A 20,247-nucleotide genomic window follows, 5' to 3' on the forward strand; every position below is an offset into this window, starting at 1 on the left:
TTTTCCGATATATATTAATGATTTATTTAATTTACCAAACCCTAGAGGAAAAACATCATAATACGCGGATAACACAGTGAACATTGTTGCTGAAAATAGTTGGGATGAAACAATGATTGCTGCTAAAAATAAAATTTAACAAACTTATGCATGGCTAAATACTAACTTGCTTAGTTTTAATACTGCAAGAACAAAATGTATGGCTCTTTCTCTGTACATCAACGGTGAATCAGATTGTAACAGTATTATTGTTCATTAATGTAGTAATAAAATTAACTGGACTGTCATGTTGAAATTACTCCCAATAAATTAAGGCATAATATTTACAAATTTAAAGAACTAAAAGGCTTTCTTAGTATCAAAACAAAATGACATAAAACGGTGACAAAATCAAAAGTTTGCAAAAGTGGTTTAAGACTATCCATGATAAGTCGAAAATGTTCCTCCCTTCTGATTTTTTTACATTAACATCTTTAGTAAATTTTGAAACGCTATACATTTTACCTGTCGAACGAATAATTCAATGAGAAATCATAATTGCTAAGTCAGAAAATATGTATTGGATAACATAGTAGCATTCAATTATAGAGTGAGAAGGGGGAAAACTAATGTTTTAGGAACGGCTTTGTTGTTTCTTAGGGGCCGGTTATATGTCTTTGATTTGAGAGCTTAGGTTATTTGTGGTTTTGAATTTTTTTTTTCTGAAATATTGATATCTTGATTTTTCTTTTTTCTCAGAACAGCATTTTGTTATCTGATGCACAGACAGATGATTTAGTTTCATGAACTAACTTGTACATTTAAATTTTTTTAATAAAGATTTATTGTTAAAAAATTGAACTTTTTCGTTTCATTTAATTTCTACAAAAATCACAGACGTAATTGTTTCTGTCAGTACCTACACAGTCGACATGGCACCGCAAATTACACGCTATAAACATTAAATCCACTACCTCTACATCTAAAATCATCTAAATTATCTGGTTTCTTTTGTCCAGGTAAGTCATCCACCTCTCTAAGTCGTCATCCGCTGGCATAAACTATGCCCTATCGTCTTCACTTCTATTTGTTGCTGCTTTTTATTTTTCTGTGATTTTTGGGAAAGCGAGGTCATATTCGCTTGATTAAGAAAAAACCTTGTTCTTACCAGACGTAAAATTTTCTTTATTTTTATTAGCATTGCTTTGTACTAATTCGTTTTAATAAGGTGACGAGGTAATTAACGCTGCTTGTGATGCTTTTCTACCCCTGTTAGTTGTTTTCTTCTAAGATGTTGGGACTAATGAAATATCATAGGATGGCAATTTTTTTTTTAATTCCAGATGAACCGAGAATTCCATTCAAACTTAGTAACTTTACATTTAACTAAGACGTTGTCCTTGAGAGTGTTTTTCTCCTTTCTGAAACCGAAACAGAAAAGATCTTCCTGGCATTATTTCATTCACTCTCACCTATACTATGTTCTGTATTTCGGCAGCAAGAAAATCAGCTTCTGAGCCTGGAGGGGTGCCTTTGATTAGTTAAATATTCATTTTTTTTAGACGAGCATTGGTGGTACAAAGTATCCCTTGTACTCATTCAGGCTATCAAAGTTGTTAAAGAACCCCTTTCTAATGACGTTAAAGATACAATTTGTCTTTTATCCTTACGATCTACTATCCGGTGAGGAAACGGTAAACGATTTTCACTATCTGTGGTTTACCTTCTATTCGGAAAAAAATTGGGGACCAAAATTCTACTTTCTAATCGATTTATTTGCATAATTAGTAATGGGATGAGAAACATATCCAAATTAAGTGAATCTAGTGAGCCAACAGAAATGCTGGAAACGAGGCACGTTGTTTATGTGCTCTGACTGATGCCTTGACTGGGTTTACATTCGATTCGATTTTAAAGATTTTAAAAGACTTAGTATGTTACTAGGACACCGGACAGCTTACCCTATAAGTTCAGAAGCACTGAAGATATTTTAAAATGATCCTCAGCATTCGCTGGGAAAATATTTCACCTTCAATTTAAGGTAGAAAACGTTGTTCTAAGTTGAGAATTCCTGGATTTATCCAAAGTCATCGAGACCCACCTGTATGGAGTCGATTGTCTCTTAACCGTCATGGGCCAATATTTTGCCTCGTAAGTTCGAAAGTTTTAACGATGATATTTTCAAACGATTTTTAACGTTTGCATTGCAAAGTGGAAAGATAATAAATCTGTTTTAATGATATCCACAGCTTTTGGCAGATAGCCGGAAACTGAGGTGCAAAGATGGAATAAAACAGAAAAAAAACGTTTAGGCATAGCATGCCCAGCTGTTGTTAAATCATACAACGAAAACATGGGTGGTGTAGATGTTTGCGACCAAATGATGGAATACTATCGATATTTCTTTCGAACCCGGAAATGTACTCTTAAGGCCGATTTGTTCGACTTAGCAATACTAAACAGCTGGATGGAGTATCGAAGGGATTGTTATAGTCAAAAACTTCGAAGCAAAGATATTAAGGATCTTTTGGAATTTAGATTTAATCTTGGGGAATATCTGATTGCCGGTACTAAGAAGCGTGTATTGGAGGAAACAGAATGCCAAGAAAATATAGAAGATGAGACTAGCGTTGAAGCAAATGAAATAAAAAAGAGAAGAATGCCTTCCAGTTTGCCCTGTGCAGACAAACGCTTTAATGGTTTTGAACACTGGCCAAAGAATGAAGAAATGAAGAACCCAGTTAAATGCAGGTTAGAAGGGTGCAAATGTCGGTCGAGTCCAGAATGCGTTGCCTAAAATGTAATGTTTTTCTTTGTTTAACTAAAGATAAAAACTGTTTTATTTCATTCCATACAAAGTAATAATTTTTGTGTCACAATTGTGCTTTTCTAATGTTGGCTCCCTAGACACACAATTGTATACGTTCCTAAATCCCTCCCTTAACCCTTTCGAATATTTTTTAAAATAATTTTCCGTACCTTTTGACCCAACTTTATCGGCGTAAAATAAATATAAACCCCAAACTCAATTTTTTTTATCTCGGTACTGTAAGGGATATGTTTTTTATATCTGCCGCACATTTCAGTTTTGTTTTCTGTATTCCAGGTATTTAACTATAATATCGATCAAATATCTCAAAAACCGTAGAACTTATTAGCAAAATGTTTTAAGCTAATTTTTAGTAAAGAATATTTTCCATAAAAATAATAAAAGCAATATTTTTGTCAGAGCAACTGGTCAAGAAATATAAAATTTTAAGCCCTAAAAATGGCAAATATCTTAAAAGTTAGTAAGCTAGTTTGTAGCAAAGAATATTCTCTATACAAATAGAGCAGCTATTCACGAAATATGGAGTTTTAAACCTTAAAAATAGTAAATACCTCAATACCAATAGAATTTATGAGCAAAATGTTTTAAGCTAACTTGTAGAAAAGAATATTTTCTTTACAAAAATAGTAAAAGCAATATTTTTTTGTCAGAACAACTGTGCATAAGATATGGAAGTTTAAAACGTCTTGAATGGCAAATATTTAAAAAAAACATAGAGCTTCTAAGAAATTTGTCTTAGAACGTACTCTACAAAATTAGTAAAAGAAATATTTTATGATGAAGAAACTGATCTCGAGATATGGCGCTTCAAAGTTAAAAAAATATTTTAGTAAATAATTATGTCAATCTTTATATGCTGATGACATAAGCTCTAAATATTACATTACCAAATATAACTATTATGTTATTGTTATAAAAATTTTTATAGGCTTAATATAGAAAATGGCTTTTTTATTACATTGAACTTTCAATAAAAAATATCATAAATTGGCATATTAATTCTACGATTAAATTCATACACATAAAAACAAATTCTATCATTAATTTTTCTAGGTAATACTTATTTCAATTAGAAACATATGCATAACAAGCAATACAAAAGGATAAAAACAAAATGTTTGATTATTGATTGTGTAACAACAATTTCCCAGTATTTATCGCATTTTGACTCATACTTTATAAATTGTTACATTACAAAATCGGTATTACTAAGAGCCAATGATAAATCCGAAAAACATCTGTTGCTCCGCGTGCATTCTAAGCGTGTTAAATGTCAAATCTCGGATGATTTTCTTAGAAGGCAAATAATTGTTTTTGCCATAATCATCGAACCAACAACATGAAACACTCAATTTATTAATAAAAACAAGAAAAAAATCTTCACGAGGAAACGGCATCTTACAATGACATCACAATGAAGGCGCAACAAGTTACATGGATATCAAATTGACCTCCGGAGGTCAGCTTGACAATAAACAATGGCGCTGCCTCACGGATACTTTACTGTTTTCGAATTTTTTCATTAATTGAAATAAGTTGTTCGTTAAAACAAAAAATGCGGTTGAATGCACACCACATTTCTATTTATAAATTTTATGAGATGTTTATGCGATTCTGGAGACTATTATTAAATCAACATTCGTTTTGTTTAAGGAGGCATCATTAGTAGAAAAATCAGTCGTCATAATATCGAAAATGTTCAAGAAAAAGATGATTTAGATTTAGACCATGAAAACACTTATAGTCTAAAGATAGATTACCACTCTAACAATAAAACCTTGCTTGGTGGTCGTGAAAACAAGATTCTGGGGTAAGATCTAACGTTCCAACGTTTTTCTCCCTTTACTGGATTGGCTTCGATCTAACAATGACTTTAAGTCAGCCAGTAGCCAATTCCTTGAAACAAAATAATGCTTGTATAATTTCAACTATATCAGAAATCTTTCAGAGTAACATACCCCTAGGTGCAGCTTGAGAAAAGAAGCAAGATAAAGAGTATCTCTTCTATCGAAGACTCACGTATAATTACTCAAATTTTTCATCTAATCCATAAGGAGAAACAATAATCTCATTATTAGTTAGAAGGAAATATTGAAGAACACACAAGCTCACGCCATGGCTTATCTTCTTTATGCTCCTAGAATCCTTCTGTCAAGTATCTCGTGGTAGTAATGCTGAGAACATTTGCGATATGCTCATGGGAAAGTCAAAGACACGACTTGCCATGACTCTTCTCTAACTCTAGTAAATGTAGTGGAGAATCAGGAATGGCCCCCTAACGGTAAAATTTACCTAAATTGGAGCACAAAACCTCTCATAGTTGTTTTGGACCAAATACTCTAGGCTAACATCTAAGCATTGAATATTTTTCTTCGTTCATTGTTTCTATCCAATAATAATTCTCTAATTCATAAATTTATCTGTACCAAAAAGCTCTTAAACAGAAATCAGCTCTTCTATATTGTCCTAGCCAATCCCCTGGAAGAGAAATTATTGCCTGTAGCATTTCAACCATACAAGACATCTTAAAGAATAATACATGAATATATGCCCCTGGAAACTCTTGGTTTTCGAATTATTTTTTGCAAGCTAGCAAGCGATTAAGGGAAAGTATCTTTTCTGGAAGACTTACTTGTACTCGAAATACTAAAAAATAACACAGGAGCACATGCCATGGCTTTTTTTCTTTGATCCTAGACTATACTCGCGATATCAAAGTTAAGATAGAAAGCTCAATATCTCTTCTCTAATTCTAGTATATATCCTGGAGAACCAGGAATATCTCCTTAGTGACTAAATTTATCTGTATTAAGGTTACCTTTCTTCTCTAGCATACCTCATAAGAGATAAAAAATAGGAAACAAGGTTCAGTTCCTCATATAATCCAAAGTATCTTCTGCCACACCTCCTTTGGCTTCTAACAAAAACGATAACCTGAGCCATTTTTGCGAAGTAACTGGTAATGACAATAGTCAGAAATCCCACGTATGATCTGCATAAGGAAAGTATATTGCTTTCAGCCAATATTCGTTCTGTAATTACTTTCTAGTATCTCTAGACTGAAAAGCAACCAAGTCAACGTGACTTAAATAGAATACTCTTGACAAGATTGAGAAAGTCCTTATATCTTAGTTCTTAACGAAGTGAACTACCAATGACCAAATATTTTTCCGAATATTTGAAAGAAACTGGGCCCAGACCAGTTACTATTCCCCTGGAAGAAAGCATGTAGCATATCAACCATTGCTGCGTTCTTTGTTTACAGTATCTTATTTCATAGTGAGCACGCATGATAAAGTGTATTGTGGTGAACATAGAAAACACAGGTGTACTCTCACTTTTACCTAATTTTAGAGCTTAGCTGTGATAGCACTTCTCACTCTCATCACTTCTAGCCAGAAATGACTCTTTTATTATCCACTTTACTGTTATCAAGTCTCTTACATGGAAAAAGCTCTTCTTTGGAGTATTCTTGGGAAATATGAGTGCTTTTAGAATTGCAGGATATAGAAAGGTTATATAACATAAAAAGGTTAGGTTGGATAGGGACAATCTGCACTATTTTCTGTTCCTATCATGAGTATTAACTGCCTTTAAAATTTGTATAATCTTGCGATCCATCAGTTTTAAAACTACCAAGGAAAAACCTTTTATTAACACAAGATAGGTGAGATGGGTAGGGACAAACTGCACAACTTTTTATCTTAATCTTAACATTCTAAATTAACTTTTGATCTTTTTGCCATAAACGATTAAGATAGCAGGTTGGGTTAGGACAAATGCACTAATGGCTGTTCTTAACATCAGCAAAAACTCCCTATAAACGATTAATTTAACTCAACTTTTCAGCCAAAAAACTACCACGAAATAATATTTTTCTAATACAACATAATTGGTTGAGCTGTGACAACCTGCCTAACTTCCGTTCCTCAATATGTGTACTAACTCCCAGAAAGATTCTAATTAATTGGTGACCTTTCAGCCATAAACTATCAAGATGGTGGGTTGGGTTTGGAAAAACTGCACTACTGCCTGTCGTCAATTTGTATATTAACTGCATATCAGATTCTAATTTAGTCTGCGATGGTCTAGCAATGAAAACCTGTTTACTCGCATAGGATTTTTAGTTATCAAATTTATCTGAATTAAGGTCTTCGTTAGAAGTCAGCTCTCCTTCTCTCGCATATCTCTTAGGAGTTGAAAAATAGGAATCAAAGTTTAGTTCATCACATGATCCAGAGTTTTATCTACCATGTTTCCTTTGGCTTCTATGTAGGACAATATTCTGAGACATTTCTACAAGTATCTAGTGATAACTATGGTGAAAGACCCGTGTATGATCTGCACAAATAAAGTGTACTGCTTTCAACCAGCATTCATCCAATTTCAGGTGTTCTCTCTTTGCTTATCAAGGTAATAATTATTCAAGAACTTTTAGCTAAACTCATACTTAAGAAGAAAAGTTGATGCTCTGTATATATTTCGTCGAGTTTTTTGCTGAAGAACTTCAGCAGCTTTATGCATTCGAATCCATTTCAAATTACTTTCTAGATCACCTGATCTAGTGTTATTGAAGTGGTATCAGATGAGGAAATACCATTGCAGATACAAGAAGTTTGCTCAACAATCCATGATCTCTAACTAGTTTCTGATCACTCTAGACTGAAGAGCAACCAGAGCTTTATTCAGTTCTAATAAGGAATAACTCTAATATTTAAATTTATCGTAATTAAATTTATCGCCAGAAGTAAGCCCTTCTTTGGTCTATTCTTGGGAGATGAGTCCTCCTAGAAGTTCAGAATATAGATCGAGGAATTCCTAATTATGAAATTTGTCTGAATCAAGATTTTCGCCAGAAGTTAGCTCTCCTTCTCTCGCATATTTCCTAGGAGATGAAAAATAGGAATCAAGGTTGAATTCGTTCATCACACAATGCAGCATATAGGTTTTCTTATTTCCTTTGACTTCTAAGTAGAATAACACCCTAAGATATTTCGGCAAGTATCTTGTGATGACTATGGTCAAATAACTCACGTGTGATCTGCATAAATAGAATAATCAGATACTGCCCATGTAATGTTGCCAAGTTCACTTATGAATTTATGTTAATCTGTTTATTGCATGCTGTTGTGAGGAGATCATCATTAGCTCGTCATCTAGCCTTGTATTTCAACGAGGCTTATAGTTTCAAAATAAATGTATCTAATTTTCTCGGAAAGGGATCTCTTCAAGTAGGTGTAGAGATGATCCTCTAATTAATTTCTGTTCTCTATTTACTTAAGTCACGTCTACGACGTGACTTAAGTAAAGTGCCCTTGATAGAACAAGAGTGACTTAAAGATTCCAAGGGGTTTCGATGCATTAGTCAAAAGATGCAGAAATCCCTGATTATTATATTTATCTGGATTAAGGTTTTTGCCAAAAATCATATCTCCTTCTCCAGTACATTCCCTTGGAGGCAAAAAGTAAGAATGGAGGTCTAGTTTATTTTATACTAGAGAAGAACTGACTTATAGCAACTACTGTTTTTCAGTCATCAATCATACGTTGAAACCTCTACTATCCTCGTGAAAATTAAAATCCAAGTTCTTCCCAATCAGCTGAAGGCTATTGACTGCATTGCTCTTCTCTCTAGGGAGCCCAGAAGGTAACTAATAAATTTTTAAATAGAATAAACTAAAGACACTTTCCACATACAAATTAAGCACGTAGGTTCATGGTCAAGCAGCTAAAAAAGGTATAGAAGATGAGACTCTCATGTGATGATCGTCTCGAGAAATAAACAAAAGAAGTAGAAAAACATGGAGAAAGTTCAGCATGAGGAGCCAGGAAAGGTCTTTGCCAAACATCACCTCTGCTTATCTTAAATTTCCCCGGAGAGACGAAAAATAAGAAACAAGGTCTAGAAAAAAAAATTCTCAAGAGATATGCAAGAAAAGAAGACCTTCAGATAAATTTGATAAATAAGAAGCCATTCCTAGATCTTCATCGTGTAGTTCTTCTTCTTCATATTTCTCTGCTTATCTTGCTTAACCCTTAAAAGACGTTCAGCACATAAGAGTGTCTTTTTCCATAAGTTCTTTAGCTGCTTGTCCTAATGACCATAGATCCACGTGAATAATTTGTATATTAAAAGTGCCTTTAGTCTCTTTTTGCCAGGCATTGCTCGACTCTAGTTACATTCTGGTCTCTTAAGTCACAAGCCCTTTAACTAATAAAGAAGTAATTTGAAATTCTATTTATTCTCTTCATATTTATACTCTCTTCTTTATTTTATTTATTCTAAAGACAGTGGAGGTTTTCACCCATAATAAAATTGATGTTTGAGAAAGCTGATATGGTTGAAACTTTTAATCAATTGCCCATGTTGGTTATGAAAATTGCCTTTGATTATGTTGTAAGAGTTTCTTATGATTGGCAAATAATGATATTCCAATTAGATGCTCTATTTTCCCAAAACTCTTTCATATTTGCATGAAACAGTATTATTATAATGAAAAGTTTTCCTGGTTTCAAACGCCGCCGAAATTACGTGAAGAGGAAGGGGCAAACTTAAAATTACTGCACCGAGTGCCGCATTGTCGTCGGCGAACTATTCTTCGCACGTTTTCGAGCTAATGGTCGTATTGTTTTCGAAAATCGGAGGATATCTATGCCCTCACGTGGATTCGAAGAAAACGGGCGATGATATCATTAGCATTACAAAAGGTGCGCGACTCGTATTGTATCTCATTGTCATCGTATTATTGAATGACGATATCCCTTATTATTTTTTTTTTAATTTTAATGAAGTGTGTAATTTATTTAAAACATAAAGGAAAAATGTGTATTTCTTTATAGATACTCCATTATGGGATCGTCGGTGGGCGCAAGAAGTGTTTTTCACGCGACAATTCGTGCCATATAGATAAAAGGTTATGATGAATGATAGTACTTCCTAGGAAATTGGGTGAGAACCTAATGTTTTCTGATGATATGCAAGGTACCTGTGAACAAGAAGATGGAACTGGATGCTATGGACATTTCTGAATCCTATTGGTTTCTTGCTAATTCTTTGCTACAAGAGCTAAATTTTAAATACAGAACATTACCTGTAAGAAATAGTGAAAGAGCTGGACTGAAAATCAATAACCTAAACTATCTGGAATAAACCTTCTTTTTTTAAATTTTAACCATTCCTTTCATTTATAATAAAAATAATGTAGTATGTATTAACTGCCTAGACCATTTAAACAGAATCCTTCAAACGCAAATACATGGTACGCGACCGCTTAAAATTCTAAAATATAAATTACCCCGCCAGCTTATTTCCCAGGCCATGAATTTATGAGGTGTGCTTTTGAAGTCGGAAACTCATCTACTTTACTGTATATTTAACGACTTCCCGAAAGAAAAATGGGTTAGCAAGGGTAAACCAAGTTATAATAGAAACAAAAGTTTGTACACTTACAAAATTAGAAAATTCAAATCCTAATTAATCTTATGTGGGGATAATCCTTAAGGAGCAGAAGGCAGTAGTAGTCAGGTACAAGATGGTCCAAATAAAAACAAAATCTCGGCAAGAAGTGGCAATTAGAGAAACTAAACAGCTGGTCCAATTTAAAATAGCACTAATTGCCACGGGCTAAATTTAGGGTACGGTTAAGCCTGACGGAAGACGACGGAAAATAAGACGTTCAAGAGCTTACCGTTCTATGTGAGTCGAGGAAGCATACAGAGGAAATTTTATTGTAGAGTTGTGTTTAATTAAATTTTATAACGAATTTTTTTGAATGTTTAAGTTTTATTATTTTTTGTCTTTAAGTTAAACTAAAAACTTGAAAAATTTGACCTAGAAGTTTGAGAGAAATTAAGTGACGAAAATTGAAATATAGGCTCTCTTGGAAAAAAAAATCATTTAATGATATATAACTATGACATTTAAAAAAATAAAGAAATAAGTTATAAAAAACCTAATTATTTATTAAACAAACGCACTTCAAGAAATTCTTTAGTACTGTTCTGCATAACCTAATTGGACATGATACCCCGTTAATAACAATAGCTATATAGGCTTTTTAAACAATTCAATAATAACTACATCATTATTTTTTATCGGCTGTAGGTAATTTGAAAAATAAGCAAAATTTATTGTATTTAAAACTTATTGAACTTAAATTAAATTAAGTATATCAAACGGTATCGTTACAGATTTAAGTTCATATTTCTTTTAAATACGTGAATAAGTCTATTTTCTTCTTCTTTTCAATTATTGAGCGTGTTAGATAAAAATTTCTAAATTGATTTTTGCTATAAGTGACGTAATACCCAATATAATAAGTAACTCATTAAGCAAGATTTAGACATAACGTGATGGGACAAAGCAAAGAAAATAATAACAAACGAAATCGACGTATAGTAAAAACAGTAGAAACTTTTTATAATAAATTGTACTCATTATAAGATCTCTTATGCAAAAACCAATATTAATATTATATTCCGATAATAATTTCCGATCTAATATTCCGAAACTTTTAAATAAAAGGCTCTATGATATCCGCGAGATAATCGAAGTAGAAATCTTACCTACACTGAAAGATATCAACGACAAAAAGGTGCTGGCGAAGATGAACTTGGATAAAATCCATTAAGAATATTGGTCAAAGCCTTATAAAGCAACTTCTTTTTAATAAATATCGCCTGGAAGGAACGACAACGCAGACTTAGCAACAATTACAAACCGATAAGTCTTCTTAGTCACATATGCAAAATGTATACAAGGTGTTTCATTAATATTGCGAAAAAATTTAGGAGTTTTCTTCCTTAAAAATAATAAAAAAAGTCTTTATTAACCTATGTCCGCAAATGCTTAATTTCTCAGATACAGGGTTTTACACTATTTTTATTTTTGTTTGTTTTAAATAATTTTGGTAATTATGCAGATATTTGAACGAAAATTGGCATCTCAGGGTTTTTTAATATGGTAAATTCAAATTTAATGTTACGAAGGTTCGCACTTATAGAGGGCGCTACATACACGTTTTTTTTATACTTTAAAAGTGTCATATCTTTTTTACGGTTTCTTAAAATAAAATAGTAGATTTATCTATTATTTTGGTCTTGATCGAATTCGCTACAAGCCCCCGTTTTCGAGATATTTAGAATTAACATAATGAATGCATTACATTTTAAAAGTCAGAACAATTTTTTTTTAAGTTGTGTGAAATTCCTTTAAAAAATTTAAATAATTAATGTTAATGGAATGTTGTGTATAACAAATTCCTAAATGCAACAGAAACACTAAAAAAATGTATGAAAAGGCCTGTAACGTACATACATTTAGTACCCATTTATCCATTATACCAAATGGGATTAATATTATTTAAATTATTAGTTTTTTGCAATAGTTTGCACAAATAGTGAGATGGACGATATGCATTTTATTTAGGGTTTGGTTAACGGCAATTCATTAACAGCCAGGTGTCTTTATGAGGAGAAATATCCTAATCGTGTTATGCCGCATCATACGATATTTGCTCGTCTCCATCAACGCCTTTGTGATACTGCAAGTTTTCAACAACAAACTACTGGTAACATGAGACCGCGCACAGCACCAACTCCATGAGTAGAAGAAAATGTGCTTCATGAAATTGAGGCAAATCCTGCAACAAGCACTAGAAAGATTGCTTTAAACTTAAATGTGAATCCTTTTACGGTTTTCAGAATTTTAAAGAATAACTTTCTATACCCTTATCATATCCAGCGGGTACAAGTAGTATTACTGACTGATTTTTCGTTAAGACTAAATTTTTGCCGTTAGATGCAACAAAAAATTGGCGAAAATGCCCAGTTTTTAAGACAAATATTATTCACGGATGAAGCAACATTTTCCAGAGAAGCCATAATAAACTTTCACAATAATCACCTATGGGAGGATGAGAATCCACATGCAATTTTAGAAGGCCGTCATCAACATCAATTTTCTCTTAACGTATGGGTTGAAATTGTTGCAGACCATTTAATAGGCCTATTCTTTTTACCATTAAGGCTTACTGGAGAAGTTTATCGCCATTTCCTCGACCACGAATTGCCCATACTTTTGGAAAATGTTTCATTGCAGTTAAGATTGCAAATGTACTTCATGCACGATAGAGCCTCACCTCACTTCGGTTTAGTTGCACGTAAATATTTGAACACAGTGTATCCGAATCGTTGGATAGGCCGAGGAGGAACTGAACCTTGGCCTCCCAGTTCTCCAGACCTTAATTCCTTGGACTTTTTCCTTTGGGGTCACCTTAAGCATTTGGTTTATACAACCCCAGTAGATACTATGAAAGAATTACGAAATCGCATTATCGCATCCTAAGAAACAATTAAATACACACCCAGAATATTTGAACGAGTTCACCAATCGATGCGTCATAGAATAGAGGCCTGTATTGCAGTAAGGGGTTCACATTTTGAACAACTGTTATAACTTATGTTTCACTAAGTGGCTTTTTTAAAAGTAGATATTTGTCGTTAGAACTTTGGGTAATTTTTGTTTTAAATAAAAAATATTTTGTAACAAAAAAATATAAAATAAAACTTAATCAAGTATTGATATTTATTTTAAAGTTTCAAAAGAGCATTTGCGGACATAGGTTTATAGGGACTTTTTTTATAATATTTAAGCAAGAAAACTCCCCCTGAATTTTTTCACGCTCTATAAAAATGATAACTAATTGTCTAATTAGGAAACTAAAATGCTTTCTTTTGAAAGAACAATCAAGTTTTTTATAGGATATGGGTCAAACGAGTATTTTCTAAGCTAGTTTCTTATCAAAAAAACCTTCAAATAAAACAAAGGACCTATTATTAACATTCGTCGACTTAAAAATGCGTTTGATTCTATACCTTACAGAAACTTGTTGAAATGCTAGCCGAGTGCCAGATTGACTATCGCTGCTCTGCAGAAAATAAATATATATAGAAGATTAGAACAGAAAAGTACCCAGAGAAATTAAAAATCTAAAGAGGATTGAGACAATAAGATTCTCCCAAACTACTCGTAGCTTTATTGCACAGTATGCTGAATAAAATAAATCGGGAAAACGAGAAAAGCAGAAATAAACATAGAAGGTAAAAACTAAATCACCTAGGCTTCGCTGATAACATCATGTTGATATCAGATAATACTCAACTAATGCTAAAAAGGCTAAACAATCAGGCAAGCGACACAGGGCTGAGAATAAATCGAACACAGTTCATGACAAATCTGCTACTAAGTGACATGTTAAAAATGAAAAACTAAAATATAAAACAAATATATGAATATACATATTTAGGACACGAAATTAATGGCTAGTTAAGCACATTACTAAAGTTCAAACTGCAAAAATATCCGAGATAAAAGTCTTCAACTGCTGTGTCATCTCTGTATTGATATATGGCGCGGAAACGTTAATGAAGCTTACAAAGTACAGTGGGGCAACGAAAAATGGAAAGAACAATGCTAGGAATCAAACTTTCGCACAAAATCCCTAATCGAAACATACGAAGAGACGCTGTTTAGACTATTCTGCATCTGAATTAAAACTAGAAAGAATGAAAGACGATAGATTAACGAAATAAATTATAGGATAGTGACGAAGTCCTCGAAGATTTTAGAAATGAAAAGCTGATCTGGGAAATCTGCAACCCTATGATACTTGCGTTGATAATATTTTTATAAATATCGATACTCCAGGCTGTTGTAAGTCGGTTGATCTTCATCATCTTTCTAATTTTAATAGGGTAAATGCTAATCTGAGTTCTAATATTAGAACTAATTACAGGCATATAACTTCTAAGGGTCTTTTCCAAATTGGCCACTAGCAGGCAACAATCTATAAGGGTTCACTGAATAACGCTAAAAGAACAGAGAGAGAGGCTTTACACTTTAATTGCTATATAATTAAAAATATTCTACATTAATTCCTAAAAGTGGAATATTATTAGTTCTAATTATTCATCTCAATCCCATACTTCAAATCAATTGATGCCCAACTGATGAATTTTTGGAGGTTTGGGAAATTGAATAGAAATAAGGTTCATATTCTATGGGCTTAGCCAGAAAGTTTGTTCAGTTTTCAATGATCCAATTTTTAACAATTTACATTTAACGGAATTATCTTTTTCAATTTCTTCAATTTGGATACCAGCAAAGGACCAGGTTCAAAGTTTCTTGAGGTAGTTCAGCTTTCTATTAGCAAAGGCCTCTATTTTTAATTTTTCCCTTCAATCAGGAGTTTTTCCTTTCCACTGGAAGACCAATTAGATTACTGTTTTCACTGTGAGATAGTAATAAACGAATCAGTTAGATTACACCAATTCATAAAAATGATGACAATTCCCAAGTGACTAACTATAGATGTATCATCATACTAAGTACCATTTCTAAGATGTTTAAAGGTTTTATCTGCCATGTTATGACTCGCTATCTTCAGTCATGACTTATCGATGAATAGTTTGCCTTTGGTGCTGGTCATTCTACTGAGTTAAATCTTCACACGTTTGCTGACTTTATGGCCAGTTTCCTAGGAGAAGTTGTTCACTTTTTCAAACAACCCATACACTGGACAGATAACATAAAACGAATTGCAGGAGACTGGATTCAATCTGCACAAGATTGAAATACGTGGCGAAATTTGAAAGAAGCTTTTGTTCACAGTCGACAAGTTTTTTAAGATTTTAAAGGAAATATGATTATATATTCCAAAACTTGGCTTGTCCACATTGAGAAGAATATTTCACAATTTGCAAAAAACGTTTTATAAGAGCTATGAATATGAATGCCAGCAATTGTTAAACTCTTTGATTCACTTTACTCCCTTGATCCAATCTCTCAATGCTTCACAAGTCAATAAAAAAATTAATGATAAAATCCCAAGTCATTTCTCTTTTCCCAGGTGTTGCTGAAATGAGAGATTAATCATTTTCTGACATCCTGGATTTTTTTCCCGTTAACAGACACTTTTTAATTAAATTGTTTTCCACATTTAAATTTACTTTGATTCTTCTAGATCACTGTGGTATTATTTGATAGCGATCGACTTTCTGGAAGAATCGGGTGGTTTTGCTTTTGCTTTTGATGGAACCGCAATGGATATCAGGAGAAAACTGTCTTGGTCAGTCTTTGCTTTAAGGAATAAAATAGAAATAAAGTCTTGCATTGTGAGCATTAAACAAATGTTGAATGACGGCATTTTAATGTAAAATTTAGCACGACATAAAATCGACATTTCCAAAAAAATGCAAAAAAGTGTGCTAGGTACAAATTTATAAGCCGTCTACTTAAGATCTTAAAATTCATCCACACGTGATTATGTAAAAAAAAAAAAAGAACAACTAACACTAAGATTTAAAAATTAAATTACAGATTCTTCTAATAATTAATTAGACTCATATTTCATCGTTCCTTTTTTTGAAAAACAAAATGTGAGTTCAGAAATTGACCTGGAAATTTGAGAAAACAGAAAAAAATAATTTCCCAAAGACGAATTGATAGTATCTTATTAACCAAAAAAATAATGAACAAAAATAATAAATAAAGTTGAAAATTAAAATACATATTCTTCTTATAAATTAATAAAATACATATTTCAGCGTTTTTTCCAAAAACAGAAAAATTCAAAAATTGACCAGGAAATTTAGAAAAAAATTATATACAAGTCTATATCAAAAGAGATAGAGACTTAAAAATTGAAATACAGATTGCTCTTATAAATTAAATACATAAATTTTTAGGGATTTTTTGAAAAACAAAATATGAGGTCAGAAATTCGCCGGAAATTGGACAAAAAAATATTATAAAAATCTGTATCTCACGAAATAAAAGAGATAGAGACTTGAAAATTAATAATGAGTGTATTAGTTGTACGCTGTGTTTGCTCTTGCTTTTGAAAGAACCCCAATGGATATGGATATCAGGAGAAAACTGTCTTGGCCAGTCAGTAAGGAATAAAATTGAAATAAAGTCTTGCATTGTGAACATTGAAAAAATGTTGAATGACGGCATTTTAATGTAAAATTTAGCATCCTTTGAAATGTAATAAAATTATACATGTAAATAAAATTGTGCGTTTTTATTGGTCGCATAACAAAACAAATGACTTTTGGAATGATAGAGGCAAGTTTTGGAATGATACTTGATTGTTCTTATGCCTTTATTATAGGTTAAGACGAGTTTTGGCATATTTTAATTTTTTTTATGTACGGGCTATTAACAGATGCTTTAGCCATCATTATCTAATTTTTTTCAAAAAAAAAAAAATATATAAGGCGACTTTCGGAATGGAACCCCTCATATAAAATAATTATTTTTTTGTTCTATGAAATTTATGCATAATTTAATTGGAGAAGGTGCTCTTTTAATTAAAAAAAAACTTTTTAAGGTTTCCACAAATGAATAAGTACTTATACATATAAAGCGGGAGACAAAGGGGAGATGTTTTAGGGTTTTTTGAAAAACAAAATATGACGTCAGTAATTGACTCGGAAATTTGTAAAAAAAAATATATTAAAGTCTCTAGCTTATTAATCAAAAGAGATAGAGACTTAAAAATTGAAATACAGATTCTTCTTGTAAATTAAATAAATAAATTTTTCAGGGATTTCTTGAAAAACAAAATATGAAATCAGAAATTGCCCCGGAAATTTAGAGAAAAAAAATATTATAAAAGGTCTGTATCTCACGAAATAAAAGAGATAGAGACTTATAACTTGAAGTACAGATTCTCCTTGTAAATTAATTGAGACACATGTTTCAGAGTTTTTTGAAAAATAAAATATGACGTCAGAAATTGACTCGGAAAATTGTAAAAAAAATATATAAAAGTCTCTATTTTATTAATCAAAAGAGACAGAAACTTAAAAATTGAAATACAGATTCTTCTTGTAAATTAAATGAATAAATTTTTCAGGGATTTTTTGAAAAACAAAATATGAAATCAGAAATTGCCCTGGAAATTTACAGAAAAAAAAAGTTCTGTATCTCACGAAATAAAAGAGATAGAGACTTGAAAATTAAAGTACAGGTTTCTCCTTGTAAATTATTTAAGATGCATATGTTAAATTTTTTTGAAAAACAAAATATGACGTCAGAAATTGACCCGAAAATTTGTAAAAAAATTAATCTAATGAATCAAAAGAGATAGAGACTAAAAATTGAAGTACAGATTTCGCCTTGTAAATTATTTAAGGCACATATTTCAGGGCTTTTTAAAAAACAAAATATGAAGCAGAAATTGACGAATTGACTAAATTTGGAAAAATAAATATTTAAAGATTGTCATTTTCAACAAGAACCAAAATTAAGTTTTAAGTATTTTTTAAGCTTCCAAAAGTTGTCATAATGACTGTCGCAAAAAGAAACTGTAATATCAGAAATATTTCTTTAACTCGTTAGCCGAAAATCCATGTTTAAAATATACATAAGACCTAAAATGACTCGAATCGAACCCATTATAAGATAAAAATGAAAAATACCTTCTCCGAAATAATTACGAGGTGTCAAGCGAGATCCGGCCGAGTCATTTTTCATTTTCGTTTCGTTCTTTTTTTATTTGTGCCCATCACACACATACACACGACAAGATACCCTGAGAAATTTTAATACACTTAAAGGGAAAGTCGCATATTTTCGAAGATAAATTCAATTTATTTCGTCGCGTAACCGATCGCTTTTTGGTAATGGAGAAGCGATCGACGCTTTAGTAGCCTCGTTAAATAAAACTAAATATTTTCCACCATCGGATCTTTGTTTCTTTTGTATGCAAAAAAAAAACATTTAAAAAAATTCTCTTACCAGTTTAGCAGCCATTTCATGTATCAGGCTACCTTTGTGCTGCCTGTACCCACTCTCATCTTTTCTGTTTTATTTTCGCGTTTACTTTTCACAAAAGCTTTTTACGAGCTTTTGGTCCCACCCATGTGTGTACAGGAGAGTAAAGTTGTTTTTTTAACCTTTTACGAGGTACGGTCAACAAGTCCCTGTTTGGTAGCGCGCATACGAAATTATTATTGATCCTGGTGGTCTTTGTAAAAGGGAAAAATGCAATCGAAATTTTCAAGTTTATTAAGCAGGATTTATGTAGCTTGTCTGGACACAACTTGAGGTTTATGCGAGAAATGCTAAAATATGTGGTTTGTTATTTCATAAGTTGTGTTTCAGCTCTGCATAACTTTTATTTAATGAGATATAGACCGCAAATTTTGAGTTTATTTTTTAATTTTCCCGTCTTAATATTTTGGTTTTTAAAAAAACTTTGAAAGAGGTGCCTAATTAAATTATAAGAAGAATCTGTATTTCAATTTTCAAGTATCTTTTATGGTTTATGAGATTCATTCAATTAATTTTCAAGTAATTTTTCCATTGAAATGAGTGTCCAATTAATTTATAAGAAAAATCTGTTTCTTTAATTTTCATGTCTCTATTATCTCTTATGTAATATCTTTTTTATTACATGAGATACAGACATTTGATTTTGAAGAATTTAATTCATTTTCCAAATTTTCAGATCAATTTCTGAATGTATAGTATTTTTTCTAAAAAACACTGAAATAACCGTTTAATTAAAAATTTTAAGAAAAATCTATATTTAATTAATCGGGAGGATATGCAGTTAATTGTAAATTGGAAAAATATTGCTTAAGAGAAAGAAATTAAATATCTGAAGGGAATTTTAGATGCGCACTTAAATTATCATGCACATGTAGATTATATAATGAGAAAATTCTCAAAAAAAGTTGTTTTTTTTAACAGGAATCGGAAGAAATCTGTCAATGCACCCAACATTGATGTTATATAATGCCATTGCACTCCTATATTTGCAGTTTTGCTCAACATTGCTGTTCAATTTACCCCAATACAGGATTAACCAATTATAAATAATCCAAAACAGAGCTATGAGACTGATTTTAAAATGTAATCGTTATACTCCTAGGTTAAGTATCCTAAATATGCTGTCTGTCAACCAAAGAATTATGTTTAATGTCTATTTGTTTATTTTTAAGTTAAACCATCATCTTTTACCTACCTACATCTGTGATAGATTAAGAGTTTTTGAAGATGTACATAATGAGGGTACTAGAAATCGCACAGATTTTATACTGACACACAGATGTAACACAAATCAGTTGCTCAACTCTGTCCTATACATAGGCTTAATAATAAATTACCTGTGATCATTAAAACCTGTGATAATTTAATACAGTTCAAGAGCCTTTTAAACAAATTTATTTTAGAGCGGATGTAAGTTTTGTTCATTTTATCTTTAATGTGTGAGTTTGTGTGTCTTACGTTAATTTTATTTATATAGTTTTAATTAATTTTTAACTTTTTTTATTAGTATAGGTTTAGTTTTAGATATTAGTGTTCTCCTTACAAAAAATTTAGAACTTTTACTTTTGTTCTCATATTTAAGTGGCCTTAATTTTTT

At 31.8% G+C, this 20,247-nt stretch overlaps 1 protein-coding gene across 8 annotated transcripts in view; it reads right to left on the reverse strand.

Moving 5' to 3' along the window:
* The window catches only part of LOC126739372 (caskin-1), a 576,780-nt gene that overhangs the window by 133,833 nt on the left and 422,700 nt on the right, over window positions 1-20,247 (reverse strand). The window lies entirely within an intron of this gene.

The sequence above is a fragment of the Anthonomus grandis genome, chromosome 8 (assembly GCF_022605725.1).
Source record: "Anthonomus grandis grandis chromosome 8, icAntGran1.3, whole genome shotgun sequence".
Classification (NCBI taxonomy): Eukaryota; Metazoa; Arthropoda; class Insecta; order Coleoptera; family Curculionidae; genus Anthonomus; species Anthonomus grandis.